Source organism: Octodon degus, unplaced genomic scaffold, assembly GCF_000260255.1.
Source record: "Octodon degus isolate 3935 unplaced genomic scaffold, OctDeg1.0 scaffold00204, whole genome shotgun sequence".
Taxonomy (NCBI): domain Eukaryota; kingdom Metazoa; phylum Chordata; class Mammalia; order Rodentia; family Octodontidae; genus Octodon; species Octodon degus.
The window spans coordinates 134,427-140,796 of NW_004524780.1; the positions used below are offsets into that span (position 1 = coordinate 134,427).

General features: G+C 45.0%; 1 pseudogene; it reads right to left on the reverse strand.

The window, feature by feature from the left end:
• Nucleotides 1-951, reverse strand: part of LOC101580047 — a 6,309-nt pseudogene extending 5,358 nt beyond the window's left edge.
• Between the last annotated feature and the right edge of the window lie 5,419 nt (nucleotides 952-6,370).

Consider the following 6,370-nt stretch of genomic DNA (forward strand, 5'->3'; position numbering starts at 1 on the left):
AGCTCAGTGGACTAAGCTCCTGGTTAGACAAGCGCAGGGACTGAGGTTCCGTCCCCCAACTACATGCTACATGCCGGGCCAGCCCCGCCCCTGGACGCGCTGAACCAGCCACGAGTCTGGCCGTGGTAGCACATACCTGTAATCCCAGCACGGGGGATGCTGAAAACAAGAAGAGGAGGAGTCTGAGCTGCATAATAAGACCCTGCAACAAAAATATATATGATCACGAATACTTCATAAGTCATCAGACGGCTGTGTATTTCTGCTCTCTGCTGGTTGTGTGATGTTAACAAACAGGAAACCCCAGAGGCCAACCGGATGCTCTCACTCCCCATCTTCCTCTCCTGCACCTGCTCCTGGGGCCCTACCTGTGCACAATGGATCCGCAGCGCCCCCTGCTGGTCCTGGGCCTTCCTGCGGGGTGGTTTGTGTCTGGGCTCACGCTGAGGTTTCCTCACTGTGCCTGCAGCACAGTAATACACGGCCGTGTCCTCGCTTCGCACGTTGCTCATTTGCAGATACAGTGTGTTCCTGCTGTTGTCTCTGGAGATGGTGAATCGGCCCTTCAAGGAGTCTGCGTAGTTTATATCACTACTATCAGCACTGATTTCTTAGATCCACTCCAGCCCCTTCCCTGGAGGCTGGCGGATCCAGCTCATGTAGATGTAGCTGAAGCCACTAAATCCAGAGACTGTGCAGGAAAGTCTCAGGGACCCCCCAGGCTGCACCAAGCCTCCCCCGGACTCCACCAGCTGCACCTCAGCCTGGACACCTGCAAACACAGAGACATCCTGCTCAGGAAACTGTCACACAGGGTCACTGTTTATTCTCATGCCACTCACACACTCAGTAGCTCTTGTTTTGCACAATTACCTTTTAAAACAGCAAGAAGGAAAAGCCAGCCCGTTCTAAACTCCATGGTGAGCCGCCTGTGTTCAGTCCCGATCACCAAGTGAGAGCCCCTGAGTGTCCAGGCCTGGGCTCCTCCCCGGAGCTATAAAGTGAGGGCTTGGTGGATTTCATCAGCAGAGGGAGGCCCTATTTGCATGGACTCCTGCTATATAGAGAGCTTGAGGATGGATAATTCAGAGAGGGCATCGGACACAGCGGCTCTCAGTGTACTGCGGAAGTTCAGTAGCAATGGTAGCCTTCCCGAAGAAGTAATTCCCCATTATGTGATAGTCTTGTTTGGGTGTATAGCTCGATCTCCTTTCATTTTTATTCATGTACTCAGATCATGGAGTTTTTACTGATGTTGCTTGCTTTGCAATGATGTAAAATAATGAAAGTGTCATAAACTGTTAGTTATCTACCTAGGTCCCATGTCTTATAAGTTTATGCCCATCATTGAGCCCTATGCTCTCCTAAGATTTGTGTTTGTTTGATGGTACTACGAATCCAGCTGAGGACCTTGCACTTGCCAGGCAAGCCCTTACTCTACTGAGCTATCTCCCCAGCCCTCTCCTAAATTTTAAACACAATGCTTCCTAATGCTGCTCCTAGACAGAGAGAGACTCAGTGACTGAGATTTATGTACAGTCTTCCTCTGGTGGAAGCATGTGTGACTTGGCTGAATCCTGCTGCTGGCTGAGAGAAAACAGAACCAGTAACCATGTCAGTGTCTCTTCGTGTCCATCTCATTTTCAATTGTCATTATCTCTCTTATTCCTTTTCTGTTTTCATATATTGTTTATTTGGAAAAGCTTCACCAGATATGGCATAAACTGCGCACCTGAGAATTAACACAGACACTTGCACAACCACACACCATCCTAGTAGTGAATGCACGTGTCATCCCACATTGTGTCCCGCGGCTCCTCTGCTATGCTCCCTCCGCTGCTTCCCTCCTGCATCCTGGCACCAGGCAGCTCAGGACCATCCTCACATGGCTTCACATTTGCTTTCCATTCTATGAACTCTCCTTCATTGTTGCTGAGGACGTGAATGAGTACATGCATTTTTAAATAATTTGGATATTCTTCTAAGAACTAAAATTAGAAATTCCACAAGACCCAGCTATTACCCTTCTAGGTATCTTTGCCAAAAGAACTGAAAACATCACCCTACAACATTACATGCATAGCGAAGTTTATAACAACACATAGGGCCAGTGAGATATCTCCGTGGTGTGAAGCTCCTGCTGAGGCAAGCCAGGCAGGCACAGGGGACAGAGGTTTGATCCCTGGCATCACATACCATAGCACTCCAGGCCGAGAGTGGGTGGAGCCAGCCAGAAAATGTTTATAACAACACAATTTGTAATAGCTGAACCCTGGATGGTACACTGCTATATACCATCAATGGATGAAAGTATCAAGAAAACATGGACTACTACTCAGCCATAAAGAAGGATGTGTATTAAATTTTCATGGCTAGCAGATAGACTTCTGAGGTAGGGACATACACAAGATACTGGATTTCTGGGAATAAGTATGACATGGAGAAGAAGATCTATATTCTGACAGGAACCCAACATTCTCCTTCTTCCAAGTCTTCTCTTGAGGGAGACCCTGTGCTCTCTCAGTGACCTGAGTGCTGCCTGCTCTCCTGGCTTCCCTTGCAGGGAGCTTTGAGTCTGGCTCACACGGATGTCCCCTCACACTTGCATCTCAGGCTGGCATCTGGCTCTGTTTTCAGGCTACGTCCTCAGCCATCAGGCTGTTCATTTACAGACATAGTGTGTCCTTGTCATGTCTCTGGAGATGGTGACTCAGCCCTTCGCAGGTCCTGGACGGTATGTGCTACCACCATTGTAATTAAGGTTGTCAGCCCCTTCCCTGGAGCTTGTAGGTCCAGTTCATGCAGTAATCACTGGAGGTGAGCCCAGTGGCTGCAGAGCAGAGCCTCGTGGGTGTGCCAGGCTGAACAAGCCTGCTCTCCTGGATGGCACCAGCTGCACCTTACACAGGACACTGCAAGCCCAGAGACCTCTTGCTCAAGAAACATCCCACAAGGGCACTGTTTAGCCATACCATGTCCACTCACACTCTCAGGATTGCTTGTTCTCTGTGAATTACCTTTTAAAACACCAAGAATGGAAACCCAGCTCACTGCAAACTCCTTGGTGTTACACTTGTGTTCCGTCCTGATCCCCCAGAGGGCACAACTGGCTGCCAGGGCTGGGCTCCTCTGCAGAGCCGCAGGGTCTGGATGGGCTGGTGCCCTGATACATTGACTCCTATACCGTGAAAGCCTCAGATAGGGAGAGTAGAGCATATACGAGCGTTTCAGATGTCTTCTAATAGTAATAATAATAATGTGGATATGATTTTTCACTACGCGTCTGTGTTGCAGAAAACAGTAGTTTTCTCAAAGTTATATATGTGTGTAATTAGTGGTTTTGATAATTTTCTGTTTTGCTGATGTACAGACAGAGCAAGGAGCACAACAGACCTGTGAGCTATGAGCTCATGTGTGCTAAGAACATCTCCTGTATTTGATCTTATAAATCTTGTCATAATACTAAAACTGCTCCATGAAAAATTCCAAGACACTGTGATCAAGCTTAGTAACTTTGTCAAATCTCTTCCTCCAGTGACAAAACATAACATGACATTTCTGTAGTTTCAGAAACAAATAAATTCTTTCAAGCTTATGTTTGAGTCTGACATTCTCTTTTATTATGTATCTCTCACTTAGTTCTCCCATAGTAATTACGCATTTTAAACATAATAACTTTAGGGCTGGGATGATAGCTCAGTAGAATAAGTGCTTGCGTGGAAAGCGCAGGGTCCTGAGTTCAAACCCCAAAACAGCAAATAAGAATAAGAATAAGAATAAGAATTTTAATCATGTATAAATGAGATATATTTTGATGCAAATATACAACTCATTAAATACTTTTTTTTTTTAAGAACGGGGAATTGAACTGAGGCCCTTGGGCTTGACAGGTAAGTGCTTATTCTACTGAGCCATCTCCCTGGGCACTTTAAATACTAACAAAATCATTCTCAAGGTCAAGATAGCTAATGCAGCAGTCCACATAAATTCTCTTAATTTTCTATAAATTGTCTTTCTCATATACTCTGCTCTGCTAAGCTGAAACATTTTCCCCTCCATGAAACAATATTTTCTCATAATAAAATTAGTAGATAAATTTTTATTGATGATGATTAGTTATGTTGACTGGATATGACAAAATACCTGAGCTTTTTAAATAATTTTATAAGTTATTTTTTCTCATTTATTTGGTACAGGATCTCACTATGCAACTTCAACTCATAATGACTCTGTTGTGTCAGCCTTCCCAGTGCACAGATTACAGGCGTGCACCACCATGTCCCGTTTCAGGTGGCGGACATAACAGCATGACCTGTGGTACTGAGGATTAAAATTGGGTCCTTGCACTTGCCAAACAGGTGCTCAGAGTGCCAAGCTATCTCCCCAGCCCCAACCTAAGTTTTTCAAATTCAGGCTTCCTCACAGTGTATGCAATTCATTCTTACCCCTCTTCTGGACCTGGGTCTCTGAATTTCAGACGAAGACTATGAACAAATCAAGGAATATGTAATATGTAAGTGCATGCTGCATTGTATATGATTCAGTTGAACACCAGCAAAAGCCTTTACATTCTGTGCAGTTTGGAGGTTGGATGCCTCATACATAACCTGGAGTGGATGCATTATGAAGCCTACTCTGTTCATATAATGCTAAGACAGAGAGGAAACCTCAGAGGTTCAAAGAAAACGAAGTTTCTAAATTGCTCAAGTTCTTGTGCCCTTCCTGGAATTCTCTGGATTCCCAGGGCCATCTGCTCCTCCAGAACTTTCTCATCTAGTGACCAGCACCCCCTTGTGGTCTGACACATCAACTGTATCTTTATCCTAAGCATGCCCTGGTGTCCCTGAACACCTCCTGAGAGTCCTGAGCACTGTCTGGAAAATTTGTTTCTGGGAAAATACCAGTATTTCCTCACAGTGCTTCCTGCCCAGTAGTACACGGTGGTATCGTCCATGGCCACTGAATAAAGCTGCAGGGAGAATTGCTTCCTAGAGGTGAAGCAGCAATGCTGACTTAGCTCATCAGTGATGAGTTACCAGGTGGACCTCTGCTCTTCCCATCCCACCACCTCTACTCAATCCCCTTCTCTGGCTGCTGTTGGCTACTAGAGAGGGCAGAAATCACCCAAAATCTCCACTAGAGAGGGCAGAAACAGACAGGACACAATGAGGGATAGGTTCTAGATGGACTTGACTAGGCTACATCCTGACTCCTAAACCCCACCTGAGGGAACCACATAGAATATTGAGCTCTGATGAGGCATCCACACATTATCCTGGATTAGTTCCTGTGATATTCACATATGGGACATTCACCACCAGAGAGGAGGGATGAAATTGTTTTGTGTTCTTAAAAAGTAGGTCCACAAATCCCTTAAACTGTCTTAACATTTGATAGAGAATCAGAATGAAATCAATGTGTGATGTGATTTAATCTGGGTGCTCCATGGAGCATTTGCAAATGGAAAACACTAGTGTATGGAAAGTCCTGTGGGAAAAAGAAGAGGTCCCCTTCCTGGAGGTGAAAACTAAATTAGATCCTGAAGAGAGGTCAGATCATCTTAAATAGGTAGGCAGGAAGATGTTTAAGACATAAAGAATCAAAATATTCATTGATGTACATGCAGGCTATGGGAAAGACAACAAACACACGATATTAGAAGTGTGGTTTTTTAGTGCATGTTTTCATGCTTACACACAGAAGCTAAAATCATTCATTTTATGAAAGTAGAGCAAAGCATGGGGGGGGCAAGCCTATGTATGGCACTTGTGTTATTTCTCTTTTAAGAGAAAAGATGTTAAGTATAAAGTATGAGTTATTTTTCATAAACTGAAATCTCAGTGTTCAGATTTTACTGCAGTGTTGGCACTTTGCAAGAAATAAGTAGGTTTTGCATTGCAGTCTGGGAACTTATCTTTCAAAGGCTCACCAACACTGGTACTAGAGACTGAGGAGAGTAAGAAGGGATCAGAGAGGGGAAAAGCACTGGCATAGCAGTGTGGCTGAATGAGGAGCAGCTTCTAATGCTCTGCAGCACAAGGGGGATAACTGGATACATATTTCCAAAACAGTTAGTACAATCTGGAAAGGTCCCAAAACACAGGAATGATAAGCATTTAAAGTGATCAATATGTGCATTACCCTGACCTAACCATTACACATTGTATGCATTTTAAAAAAAAAAAAGAAGAAGAAGAAGAAGACGAGGTCCCAAGGCTGGGGCTGTAGTTCGCCCCTGGGTGGTGGAAGCTGACTGAGCTCTCAGAAAGCTAAGTGCTCTTTGTAGAGTCCACTGCTCCAGGCCAAGGTCTGTTCACTCCAAGACAGGACACCGGGGTGGGAAAGAGCTGGGTCAGGGCCTGGGTGTGTT